A 14,515-nucleotide genomic window follows, 5' to 3' on the forward strand; every position below is an offset into this window, starting at 1 on the left:
TTTTGCTATATGTCACATATCAGTATGAGTTGTGTGTGAATAAACATATATTTCTTATACATTTTATAGTCCTTAAATAGGATGATTCATAGAAGTTAAAATGCTATGTTATATAAATTGATGTTATAACAGGTAATTATTAACATTACTAAGGAGATAAAATTGAAAAATGATTAATTTAAATAGATTTTAGTCTACATGTCTGTAATTTATACGGTCGTCACCTGTCCTAAACTTCAAGATTATTAGACCTTGAAAATAATCATCTGACGTACAGGTTATTGTGAGACCTTGACCCCACATCTATGTGTAACCGATGTGTAATTAATACTGTAATCATATGTCTGTACAAGTTTAGTGATAAAATATCATTTAAACCTTAGATTTATGTACAATTATATAAGTTTTCTGTTTGAAGATCCCCTATGTCCATGATTGTTAGAAGGCAAACAACCTTAGCAGTTAAGATGGTCTCCATCATTCTCCTCTCATATGCAGATACTTTTAGCTCTGGCGGTGGTCATTCTCCGGTGCGTCTGGTCTCTGCAACATGGTCAGCAAGCTTCTTCTTAAGTTTGCACTTGCTATCTGCCCACCTTTTCTTCAATATAACAACTCTGCACACAGAATTCACCTTGGGTATTTATATCAGTTAGAATTTGATGCCAAATTCTATTTTTCTTGGCCTAGTTTTGTTTCATAATTCACTTTGGATAATTATCTACTATCCCATTTATTTGCACCTGAAATTCTGCCAGTAAATATAATTCTCCTAAGCCTAGAGACTTAGCAGCAACAGCATCATCATCATCAGCAGCAGCAGAGGTGGAAGCCTCCTCAGCCATGTTAATAGGGTTAGGCTACAATAGCTTACAAACAGTCTTATGCTTTGTATTTATTTGATATTTGGTGTGTGAATAGGCGTTACTCTTAGTTGGAATTCAGTAGTGTGTGAATGCAAGTTGGATTTTTGCTATGTGACTGTCAATGCACATGTGTATTGTATTGGTTATCGTGTCTATGTGCTATTTCCGTTTCCACTATGCATATATCCATACGCTAATGCTTTTAGTCACAGCTCTTGTTTTTGCATATGAGTACCTTAATGGATACCTGTTAAACTCTATTTAGGTTACGTCATGTTATTTGCCCTGATTTAACAGAGCTTAGAGCATCTGGTCCAGAGAGAGCTAAAACTCGACTTTGGAGAAGGTCTGTCAGCTTCAAAGTTAGTGATGGTAAATATTAGCTACTTCTTCAGCAAAATGTATTACAAATGTAACCCCTCTTAAAATTCCCTGTATCTAATAGTACACATATACCAGGGCGGGGGCTGAGTCCACCATCCCTGTTATAAATGTGCAATGGCTTGTGATATCCCGGTTACTAATACCCTAAGAGTTCCCTGCAATTGAGAGATAGTATTCATCCTGCTAAGAATGAGGCTTCAGTCAGACAACACAGATTGGTACTTCTCTTATGACTAGCAATACTTTATAGGTGGGAAAATCACGTGTAGTGGCCCTCACAGTTACAATACAATACAATACAGTCACAATAGTGCTGCGCTAATGTCCTGAATGAGTCACTTAGGGCCTCATGCAGTAAAGTCCGATAGAAATTATCGGCAGGGTTGTGAAATAGCCATGGTTTTGCCGAGTTGCTCTCACGGTATGCAGAAAGGCCCGAACACCAGTGAGAGAAACATTTCAAAACATGGCATGTTGCCGGCGGCGATAGGACCTTCCCTCCGATAAGGGCTCACCCGGCGACTTGTATCTGCTGCAGAGAGAGATCCGCCTTTCTCTGCGAAAATATTGCAGAAAATAAAAATATTTTTAGATTTAAATTTTATTACTGTGTATTGTAGCAGGGGGTCTCCTGAGCTGAACCGCATTAAGTTCAGGTCCGGGGACCCCCTACTTCCCAAGATAGAGGGCCCATTATAGGGTGCCAGTATCTCCAATGCATGGAGATGTCCCGATCACTTGACGCAGGACATGGCAGTGATACCGGCACCCTATAATGGGAGCTGTATCTCGGGAAACAGGGGGTCCCCAGACCTGAAACCAATGTGGTTCAGCTCTGGAGACCCCCTGCTCATCTCTCTAGTAATAAAATTAAAATTTAAAAATGTTTAGTAATACACAACTCACCCCCTGTACCCCCCCATAAAACCATGATTTATTATTTTACACACACAATTAATACCCCAGTCCAGCAGGGGTCCGTAGGCCCAACAGTGCACCTCGGGGGGTAACCACGGCTGTCTGGGGAGCTTCGGTTGGCCCCCGCTAGGCTCCATGGGCCTCCAGGTGGTACTCGCTGGTGTCCGTGGGTCCCAATGGGTTCTGTGGGTGTCTGGGGGTCCCCAGGTCATCACCACGGGTGTCTGGGGGCCCTTGGGTGGTTCCCACGGGTGTCTGGGGCCCTCGGGTGGTCCCTGTGGGTACGTGGGGCCCCCACAGCTGTGGGGCCCCCGGTTCTTCCCCGCAGGTGTCCCCTGTGGGTCCTCAGGTGACACCCATCGTCCTCGGTGGGCATTAGAGGGTCCTCAGGTGGTTCCTATGGGGGTCCTGGGGCCCTCGGGTGGTCCCTGCAGGTCTGCGGGGCCCCCACATCTGTGGGGCCTTTGGTTCTTCCCCGCAGGTGTCCCCCGTGGGTCCTCAGGTGGTACCCATGGGTGTTCGGGGGTCCTTGGGTGGTCCCCACAGGCCAATCCTGTATGTAAAAAATAAAACATGGCCTACATTTAAATCAACCCCTCCCCCACCAAACACATACAGTACATTAATGGGCAAAATAACTATTATCCAGATATGGATAATAGATTATTTGCCCCTTATTAATCACAACATTAGCAAGCATAAATAAAGTAAATAAAACCGTTCACTTACCCCTGGCATTGTGAAGGGCGTCCTCGTCAGCTTACTGCAGGGCCATGTCCTCTGTCAGCAAGAATACATAATAATTACATTCTAATGGCCCCTAGCCCCTTAATCACCTTAGCGGTTAATAACCGCTATAGTTATTAAGGGGTTAACCCACCCTACCCCGCTTCCCACCCGGTAAGCCTAACACCTCACCCTCTATACCCACCCTTCACCCATTCATTGGTACATCAAGCCCATATAATATGTGCACGATTGACCAATATATCAAGAAATGGGGAAGGATTAAAAAATCAGCCTCAAATAAAACACATAGCCAAATGTAAATCATAACATAGTCAAATAAAAAACATTAAACAGCAAAATCAAACACAGCACATAGCAAAATAAAATACACCACATAGCAAAATAAAATACACCACATAGCAAAATAAAATACACCACATAGCAAAATAAAATATACCACATAGCCAATTAAATAGATAACAAATGCCAATAAAACAATTGAATGGCACAGTGGTAAATGATGCCCATATAATTTGTGCATCATTTAACACTAAACCAGTCAATGGTCAAACTAACAGAAACAATCACAAACAAGATCCAATCAAAAATTAAAAACAAATAAAGAAGCAAACAGAACTAAATTACCACCACTCAATTAATCCAATCCAAAATAAATTCCACAATTCTCAATTAAAACACCAAAACAAAACCATAATGAAATAAATGAAAGCGTAAAGTAACCACCATTACACACAATCTAACTATCAAAAAGAAGCCACTATTAAAAAGCAAGCACCCCCCTGAAATAAACTATTTAAAACACCACTAAAAATTACATCTTACTAAATAAAAATAAAAATTAAGTTGCCCAAACATTTATAAACAAACAAGCAAACTACATTTAAAATACATAAAAACAAGCATTTGCACAAACAACCATTGTATGTATGTATGTATGTATGTATGTATGTATATCTATAGAGACATACATAAATACAGTGGCAATGAATGGGCATCAACAAAAAAATAAAATAACAATAAAAATAAAAAACCTGCAAAAGAAAAATAACATACATTTCATATTTTTACTTACTTTTAGGTGTTTTTGAATCCCGGGGACACCGCATGCTCTCGAACCAATATGTAAACAGGAACCAGGTAAAAAAAATCCAAAGTATTTTTCTTCTTTCTTTTTCTTCTTCTGTAATTTGTAATCCAAATTCATCACTTTCTTGGGTCGTCTGGGTCTTCTGGGGTCTTCATCTGTATCTTCTTCATCTTTATCTTTGGCAGGCACGCTCTTGTCCTCCAATTGGAGGAGGAGGTCCTTCCTCCTCGGCTTCTTGATGTAACATGAGGCGACACAGGCTTTTATAGGCCTATGACGTCACATTTTCTGCAGATGGTTCCCACGGCCTGATTGGCCAGTGAAAACCATGTACTTTTCCTTTTTTTTTTGGTAACGTATAAATCGCAATTCTAAAGTGACGATCAGCTGCAATAAGCTGGTCAGGGTTACTAGAATACAGCGAGTTTGAAAAGCTGGTAATGAGCGGCGAAAAGTGGCTTATCGGCAAGCGGTTGGCGTTTTTTTTTTTTACAGGAAAAACTTCCAGCGATTTTTGCTCTTATCGCCAGCTTATCGGGGCTAACTGAATCGCAGTAGGCAGTTTTGGCGAGAAGCTGGCGATAAGTGGCTTATCGCTGCTTACTGAATGAGGCCCTTAATCTGTCCTTATTACCCGTGTGCTAACTAATGGGCCACTGTTGGTGCCAGCACAGCACTGGAGCTCGTATGATACATTGTACTTGCAATTGTTGCAGACCTGAAATGTAGATAGGGGTGTCATTAGTTGGACACATAAAGGATACGGATGAGCTGTGGGAGCGATCTCACAGATCCTGTCTTCCTTTATTACTCACAACCCCGAAAAACAGCTTGCACGGATCCCTCTTTTTTTTTTTATTACTTAAGCTTTTATTGATTGTTTTTCAAGAGTAAGGGGAGGGGTACATAAAAGAAATGGGGAAGGGGAGAACATTGGTACATATAGTCAAGAAATATCACATTTGGGGAGGGATTAGGAAAGAGGGGAGGGGAAAAGCATTTGTACATATATCTTTGGTGAGATATCACTCCTAACTCTTGGCCCTCGGGAGTGCTGTCCTTCTGGGTCTTGTAGCTCTGCAACCACGCTGTATTCTCCGCTGATCTCCATGGGACAGGTCTTCTCTATTTATTTCCATGTGGGCCTCCTCCCAACGTGTCCCACCCATGCTATGTATATCCACAGTCCTCTTTCTGTGATGTCACAACCGCTTAGTCTTACTCCTTTCTTCTGCTCACAGACATTGGCCATGGAAGCTGTCTATTAATACACTTTGCACTTTAATTGGTAGGGGTAGGGCAGGTTAAGTCCTTCATATCCACTTTGCACATACTGTAAATATATATATATTCTTCAGTATTAGGTGATACTGTACCTTTTTTATTTGGACTAACAATTTATGTCATAGGACAAGCTTTCAAGTGTTCTCCTCTCTTCCTCAGGTCAACAATACTGGTTTACAAAGGAAACTATGTCTAAAATAGAGGTTTGGAAAGCAGAAAAAAACAGAGATTTAGATAAGATGGGGTGACAAAGGGATGTTTGAAGAAATTGGAAGGGTAATAAAATGGTGACAAGTAACAGCAAGGAGGGGGAAGGGAATGCTGTGGGGGCGGGGTTTGGGAAAGTTGTGGATAAGAACATTGGCAGAGAGGCAGGCAGGCAGGTTAATTGTGATAGTGTCCTGTCTGCCTGCCTCTCTGCCAATGTTCTTATCCACAACTCCCTCCCCCCTCCTCTCCACAGAATCCCCCTCCATGCCGTTACTTGCTCAAGGGGAGGAGGATATCCTCTGGGACAAGGAGCCAGCGTGCTCAGTACTGAAGGAGGCAGCAAGACAGAAGGTAGTGTCCAGGGAGCAGGGCTTCTAGACAACGCCTAGGCCTTGCCCGTTAGGCCCCAGTCAGACCCTGAGCCACTTGAGTTCAGTGTTTCAGGTAAGGCCCCAGATAGGGACTCTTCCCCATTACTATTATTGTTGCGCCGGTGGGCGGATGACCACCCAGCAATCTGCAACCTGGGACAATGCAGCAGTATTCTGGGACATTGTTTGAGACCCTCTGGCTGGAGCTCACATCACGAGGAGGAGCTGGACCCTTAGGAGAGAGGGGAATTGTTGTCGGAGGCCCCACGGCATGGACCCGCTCCAACACACCTCTGCAAGCTACCCAGGCAGGTACCCAATATGCACCAACATTCACATGGGGTAGCGCTACCTCACATTTGGGTGGGATTGCTGGGTGGAAACCAGGGGTTATTGGTGCCATGGCACCCTCAGTACTTTGGTGGAACTACGCAGTGTTTAGGATCACCACACAATACTGTTGTTACCTAGTAGAGTGTGGTATATGCATTTTGTATTGTGTACAGTAAAGATCAGTTATATACATTGTGTACAAGTGAAAGAAATAGAGTGCGCAACTAAAAAAAACCTATAATAAATATTAAACCACTGTGAGTTTTTAACTAAGTGCACCTTAGTATGACCCTTAACCTTAAAGTATATAATAGAACATACAATATCTGTGATAACGATTGGCGGCTGCAGCTGTAATAATTCAGGGTGGCTCGACACTCCGACAGCACTAGACAAAAAAGAAACAAAAACCAGCGCATAACCGCATGGTGAAGTATATCGAAAATATATTAATACATTAAAATGATGAGTATTCAGCGTACATTAAGTAGAAAGAACGAGCGCATTGAGTGTATATTACACAACAGATTACCACACTGCGGCAGATGGCGAAGAACACTGGTAATCCTTATCATGGAAATTTGTGATGTCAGCTCCATGTTCCAGGTAAGCAGTGTGTTAGAAACTCCGTCTATCCTTTAGTCTCGACCTCATCGGCAGAGGGTTCCTCCCGGGAACACTGGCGTGCGGGAGCTCCGACTTCAGGGTCGCATCTCCACTCGATGACGTGATCGTCACATGGAGGAAAGTCCCTTCCGCATAAGTAAAGCGGAATTCAGTCCAAGAATGAACAAGGTGTTAGCCTCACAGTGGCAAAGGTAGTAAAGCAACTACTATGCGTCACAGCACCGCTGATAATGTCCGCCACTCAACTGTTAGCAGCAATGGGGGGTGGGCTATAATTCACCACACAGAATAAAATATAATATAACTCGTAGTTGTAGTGCTTCTCCAACTACGAGTTATATTATATTCTGTGTGGTGAATTATAGCCCACCCCCCATTGCTGCTAACAGTTGAGTGGTGGACATTACCAGCGGTGCTGTGATGCATAGTAGTTGCTTTACTACCTTTGCCACTGTGGGGCTAACACCTTGTTGGTTCATGGACTGAATTCCGCTTTACGTATGCGGAAGGGACTTTCCTCCACGTGACGATCACATCATTGAGCGGCGACGTGACCCTGAAGTCGGAGCTCCCGCACGCCAGTGTTCCCGGGAGGAACCCTCTGCCGATGAGGTCGAGACTAAAGGATAGACGGAGTTTCTAACACACTGCTTACCTGGAATGTGGAGCTGACATCACGAATTTCCCTGATAAGGATTACCAGTGTTCTTCGCCATCTGCCGCAGTGTGGTAATCTGTTGTGTAATATACACACAATGCGCTCGTTCTTTCTACTTAATGTACGCTGAATACTCATCATTTTAATGTATTAATATATTTTCGATATACTTCACCATGCGGTTTTGCACTGGTTTTTGTTTCTTTTTTATATACATTGTGTGGTGTTACTGTATTGCTTACTACTGTTGTATTGGTTCCTGTGAGGGGTTATCCCGCCAACGCTGGGATCCCTCATAGGTGGAGGCGCTGCACTAGGAGAGTGAGAGCGCTCACCCCAGGCTTCCAGAAGCGGAGGCTCAGGCCTCCTTTGAGCGTACAGGTATTAGCAGCACGCGTAGTCGCCTGCGGTTTCCCTTAGGCATAGGGAAAGGGAGCTACATTTATCTATGATTTATTGTGGTTCCAAAAGGTCAAACTTTGCTGGAAAATTTGGAAGAGGTTTGTTCACCTTTATTATTTTAGATACTTCACAAAGAGATTAGAATTCTCTTCTTCAAGACTGATGCCAAATGTATTTCAATTAATAAAAAGGAGGAGTAACATTATGGAATTTTGCACTGATAAAAAAAAAAAATAGTGGCCCCACAAAACCCTTCACCTTTCTTTTTTTTTCCTTTGTGCATTACTCCCCTCATTTGAATACCTAACATCACAACTCTATGTGAGAGCAGTCACCTCCCTACTTACCACGAAATCTGCAATCTGACTCTTTGACATTCCTATAAAAGGTAATAGCTCAGAATTCTAAGGGGCTGAATAGTCCAAGTAAATGCTGCCTAGCCCTCATCAGATCTATACCAGAATTGACTATATTTTCACAGATGCTTCCCTTGTGCCTCAGATTTTAGCAACCAAAATCAATGCAATAACATAGTCTGACCATGCACAAATGTAACTCTTTAGACAATATTCTAGGGGTAACTCTGTCTTGGTCCTAGAGGCTGAATAAATCGCTATTGAAAGACCTAGAGAAGATCTCATACTAGAGATTGAGAATTACTTCCAAACAAATTTCCGGGGGTGTATCCTCCTTATCTCCCCTCTGGGTTGCACACAATACACCCCTGAGGGGAAAACGAATCAGAATAGCATCTGCTAGACTTAATTTCCATAAGGTGAAATTCATAGACTAGAAAAAATTTCACCAAGTCTGTTCTTAATGATGTAACTACCCTTAGAGGGGAATTAAACATGTGTTTCACATATGACACACCTGTGAGCAATTGACCTGTATATGGGACAAGGGTTAATACACAGTGTAACCCCCCTCTGGGATTACCATATGTACTCAGGGGGTTAAAGGTTTTAAACTATAACTATAGAGTAAAGCCCCTTCTTTAGTATGCTGTGAAGTAAACAGGCAGGGGCATGGTTTCACACTTTCTTCTGAAAAGTGCTGAATTTGGCTCCTGATCCAGGGTGACTCAGCAGAGACTAAGCTCTGCCCATTTTCTGCATGGAGAAAGGGAAGGAGATGCTAGGTTATAAATAAGATTTGAAAATTGCTTCAATCTCGGATCCCTGGAGGACAGATAGTGGAGGGGTCTCAAATGTATATAGTAATGTAAATAAGTAACACAGGGTAGACATCCCTATCTTTGTTTTAAAGGTAGGGAAGTGACTTGGGAGTTAGGCTCCACTAGTATAAATAAGAAGAAGTACATGTTCCAGATGGATGGTCTTTGTCCCCTAGGGGTTACCAAAATAGTAGCCCTGGAACTAGTCTAGATAAGTATTAACTTAGAGCCCCTTGACTCATCCCTTTGGTGAGCACCCCAAGGGAATCAGTGAGGTACAAATAAGAGAATCCACCCCTGCCACCCCTGCGACCCCTGCCACCCATGCACTGAAGCGCCATAAATGGGATGCCATGGCAGAACACATATAGCAAGGCCTCTCTGGTGAAGAGGAAAGGGGTAGCCAAAGCAGGGACCTAAAATAAAATAGAAGAGAATGCCCTAGAATGAATAATCAGTTATGTATCCAACTAATGTTCAAAGAATGTGCCTCTCCAGGAATGAAGTAATGCATCTGGGGAAGAAGCTGTATTTCTATGAAATGTAAATAAATACCATTCTGTTCATAACTGCAAAGTTCCTGGCACCCATCCTTTCTACATTATAACCATCCGCATGGATCCAGCACCTTGATAAAGTAACACACTGTGTAAGCCAAAAGCAGAAACTCTCCGATATAAACTCCCAAAGAGCCGATCAGGGAGGGTTACAACAGCTATCTAGCTGACCCACTTTCACCTTCTCAAAGGTCCCTCAAGTGAACAATATCGCCCCTCAATCCGTCCCAAAATACCATCTGTCACGAACAGCACACTTTTGAGCATGTGACATATATGCAACCGGGGTAATACACATAGCCAACTGGTTGCCCCACCTTTCTCTTTCACAAGGTACTGTAAATGAGTTAATATTTACCCTTACTCAGTTGCAATCATGTCTAACTTCCACCGCCACCAAAAAATAAACGCAGTCATACATAGTAACATAGTTACATAGTTACATAGTAGATGAGGTTGAAAAAAGACGTACGTCCATCAAGTTCAACCTATGCTAAATTTAGACAACAGATACTTTATCCTATATCTATATTGATCTATCTTATTGATCCAGAGGAAGGCAAACAAAAAACCCCATTAAGGGGAAAAATACATTCCTTCCTGACTCCAAGAATTGGCATTCAGATTAATCCCTGGATCAACATCCTTCCCATGTTTACTTATTTGGTATATCCCTGTATACCTTCCCTTTCTAAAAAGATGGCCAACTTTTTTTTTTAACAAATCTATTGTATCTGCCATCTCAGTCTCCATGGGTAATGAATTCCACATTTTAACTGCCCTTACTGTAAAGAACCCTTTCCTTTGTTGCTGGTCAAATCTCCTTTCCTCCAACCTTAAGGGATGGCCCCAAGTCCTTTGTACTGCCCGTGGGATGAATAGTTCTTTTGAAAGATCCTTGTATTGTCCCTGAATATATTTGTATATAGTTATCATATCCCCTCTTAGACGCCTCTTTTCTAATGTAAATAAATCTAATTTAGCTAGCCTCTCCTCATAAATTAGAATATCCACCCCCTTTATTAATTTGGTGGCTCTTCTCTGTACTCTCTCTAGTTCCATAATGTATTTTCTTAGGATTGGTGCCCAAAATTGTACTCCATATTCAAGGTGAGGTCTTACTAATGCTTTGTAAAGGGGCATAATAATGTTTACTTCCCTTCCATCCATTGCCTGTTTAATGCAAGATAAGATCTTATTTGCCTTTGCAGCTACTGCATGACTTTGGGCACTATTGCTAAGCCTGCTGTCTACAAGCACTCATAAATCCTTCTCCATCAAGGATTCCCCCAATTTATCCCCATTTAATTTGTAAGTCGCCTTTTTATTCTTGCATCCCAAATGCACAATCTTACATTTATCTATATTAAACCTCATTTGCCATTTACCTGCCCAAGTTTCCAGTCTCTCGAAGTCCTTCTGAAGAGAAATTACATCCTGCTCTGATTCTACTACCTTACACAATTTAGTATCATCAGCAAAGATGGAGACTTTGCTCTCAATGCCAACCTCAAGGTCATTAATAAACAAGTTAAAAAGCAGGTGTCCCAGTACCGATCCCTGAGGTACTCCACTCACGACCCTAGCCCAACCTGAAAAAGTTCTATTTATGACAACCCTCTGTTGTCTGCCCTTCAACCAGTATTGAATCCAGGTACATATACAGTATTATTACTAAGTCCAATTTTCTTTATTTTGTACACCAACCTCTTGTGTGAAACCGTATCAAAAGCCTTTGCAAAATCTAAGTAGACCACATCAACTGCATTACCCTGGTCAATATATGTATCAAACAAAATAAGTATCTTCAAGGGTCTAGAGGTCACTGTTTATTAAAGAAAAACTATGCACAAATATCTGTTGTAACAAAATGTGTCCAAAAATGTACTTTGTTCTCTACAAAGCATGCAAACAATTGGTTCAGAGCTCAAAGTATTGCTTATTAAAGTGTCTTTAATATTATAAAATGCAGTGCTTAGATTAAAGAAAAAGATTATTACAAGAACATACAGTTACAATAAATTCAGCCAGTTCCTTAAAATAAAAGATAAACAAAGAAACTAACTTATGTTATCGTTTAATATTGATCAGATCTTTTCCCAAAGTGTCGTGAGTGGAAATTGAGATTTCACAGGCTCCAGAATGGACACTCCCTTAGTTGAAATCTGATTTTCTATTCACACATGCCAACTTTTATGCCCAAATCTTCTGCATTGAAACATACATAAAACCCACCCCTGTCATAAATCCATCATGACAGTTTTAAGATATAAGAAGAAAATATATATATATAAATGTAGCCCCGAGGTATTTTTTCACTTACTGGCCCCCCTCCGCGAGTGCCGTGCAATAGCGGGTGCCGCCGGAGGCTGCGACGGACCCGCCGGCACTTCGCGAAGGTGGGGGCCAGTGCAGGGAGCAGCGCGGCTTTCCCTACCTTTGGCCGGTTGCCGGGGACGCGATCGGGCCGTCGCTAAGGCCGCGATCGCGTTGCCACCGACCCGGCGGCTGGAGGAGAGGGCGCCGCCATTGCGCGTAGGTTCGCGCATGCGCAGGGACCGGCAAGCGCGAGATAGGACCCCAGGGCTAGGGAGAGATCGCGCGAGAGTAGGGAAGTGTAGAGGGAGGTTGAGGCGGCCATTAGGCGTTCGCGCATGCGCGGGAGAAGCGCGCACGTGGCCCCAATACTCAGGCAGCCCCCTGGGAACTACAATTCCCAGGAGGCATAGGGAGACAGGCACCAGGTGCCTGATAGTGGCCAATAGGGCTGGAGGATGCTCAACCCGGGAAAAGAGATACATTTCCCGGGCTTTGCACACGTCAGTCAGGAAGAGGCAGAGGAAGGAGAAGGAAGGGTGCAGGGAGCGAGTGGCTCCTGTACCAGGTAAGGGTTCTCCTTAGGTCCCCAGGCAGGCCCCAATTCCCGGTAAGGGCAGGGGGTAACTGAAGAGGGACGGCCCTAGCTAGGGAGGTCACCCTTAGGAGTGAAAGGTGCAGGTTTGGCAGTGCCACAGCGGGTAGTGCTGTGCGCACTGGCAAATAGGCACAGGGTGTGTGCAGTGGATTTGCTGCGGGTTCCAGTGTATTGTGTGAGTAGGACTGTTTGCTGTGTGTGCACGCTGCATGTATTGGGCGCAGTGTGTGCAGCGTGTGTGGATGTCTGCAGGCTGACTGTGTTAGCTGTGTGTCTGCTGCAGGCTGTTAGTATCTGGGAGTTAGTACCTAGTTGTTAGTGAGTTACAGATAGGACTGGGATGAGCGAGGGGAGGGGGGCAGGTTATTACTCCACAGGCCCTAGGAAATTTCCCCCAAGCCACCCCAGGTTGCGGTTCATCAGGGACAGGCCCTAGGTTAGGGTTCCTGTCACGTTAGGGATAGATAGGGATAGCGGCGGTTGCTGTTCCCGTGAGACGGTGTGTTACCGAGAGACGGTTGTGTTCCCGTGAAGCGGTGGGACCCTCGTTGGGGTCCGGGAGAAGTACCTGGATAGGATCAGACGGAGGCTTCGCACGTCTGACCCTTTTAGAAGAGTGTTGCAGGCCCGAGCATCGGAGTGCTCGGAAGGTATTTCTACACATGTGCACCAACAGGCCTAATAGATAATTTAGTGACTGCGCAGTCACCCACGACCTCCGTAGGAGTACGGGACATTGGGTGTGGGGGATCACAGGACACTGGGTGGGAACACCAGACATTGGGCTGAGGTAATATGGTTAAGGTGATGCGGATAGAGCATGATGTTATGTAATGTGTTATAAGTGTGTTCAATAAAGTGTTAGTATTATATATGTGTGTTATTGTATTTCTTACCCAGGGCTATCTTTCATAACGGGGATCCTGGGTAAGTGGAGGCGCTGCACCAGGTAAATGGTAAGGGTTTCCCCAGGCTCCCAGCAAGCGGAGGCTCAGATCTCCTGGAGCCACAGGTGTCATACAGTTACCAGTAGTCCCTTAGAAGAGGTGTGCTGCAAGGAAAGGGACCGGTTAGACCACAAGGGGCCAATGTGAAATTGGGTGGGTCAGGCCGGTTCACAAAAAGGGCTACATATATGTATATATAAAACCTTTTTTTCGATAATGCTTGGACACACGCCATCTGCGTCGGTGTACTTAACATACATATATACTGAAACAGAGGATATTGCCGCTCACCAAATGTACGCAAAATATATACATATAGATAGGAGGTGCATACTGGAATTATCAACATATGTTAAGGCAGGGAAGGGTTAAAAGGAAAAACCCAAAAGAATTCCTATTTGCACTCACCTATACTATTAAATGGTTGGGAAACATTCAATCCCTGGGTAAAAAACCCATATACCATTTAGTGATATACAGTAAAAATAGTTTATTAAACAGTTATGCAAAGACAAGTACAAATTGTTAAAAAGAACAGGGAATGGGTGCAGAGAGTGGAGTGCTCAATCTGACCTAGTATAGTCAGCACGCAGCTAACAGCAACAAATACCTATTGGTATATCCTCACAGACTAATGCATAACCCTCCTATTGTGCAAACGTTCTTGCATGCTACAAGTGGTGTTTGTGTACCATAGTCATGGAAAGGACCTCTAACACACCCAACCTGTATGTCGTAAGCATTTGTGTCCTATCTCGAAGGAAATTGTGCTGTACTGCACCAGTAGTTAAGAGCTGGATTCTGCCAGTGTCTCTAAATTACATAGCAGCTGCCTCCTAAATCAGGGAATGTGTTGTGGGTCTCCCTTGGAAGTATTCCCTATGTTATCTCAAATTCCCCTCATGTGGAGTCCTGACAAACAAGCCTCTAGGCTGGAGACAAACCATCAATCAATACGTTTACAGCGTTGTCAGCAAAGCAACAGAACAGCTCTGCAGTACGGTGTAGAAATCTACAATCCCCCGCTGCA

General features: G+C 43.5%; 1 protein-coding gene across 3 annotated transcripts in view; it reads right to left on the reverse strand.

Annotated features, from left to right (window-relative positions):
* Window positions 1-14,515, reverse strand: part of MYO16 (myosin XVI) — a 539,667-nt gene that overhangs the window by 462,298 nt on the left and 62,854 nt on the right. The window lies entirely within an intron of this gene.

The sequence above is a fragment of the Ascaphus truei genome, chromosome 3 (genome assembly GCF_040206685.1).
Source record: "Ascaphus truei isolate aAscTru1 chromosome 3, aAscTru1.hap1, whole genome shotgun sequence".
Taxonomy (NCBI): Eukaryota; Metazoa; Chordata; class Amphibia; order Anura; family Ascaphidae; genus Ascaphus; species Ascaphus truei.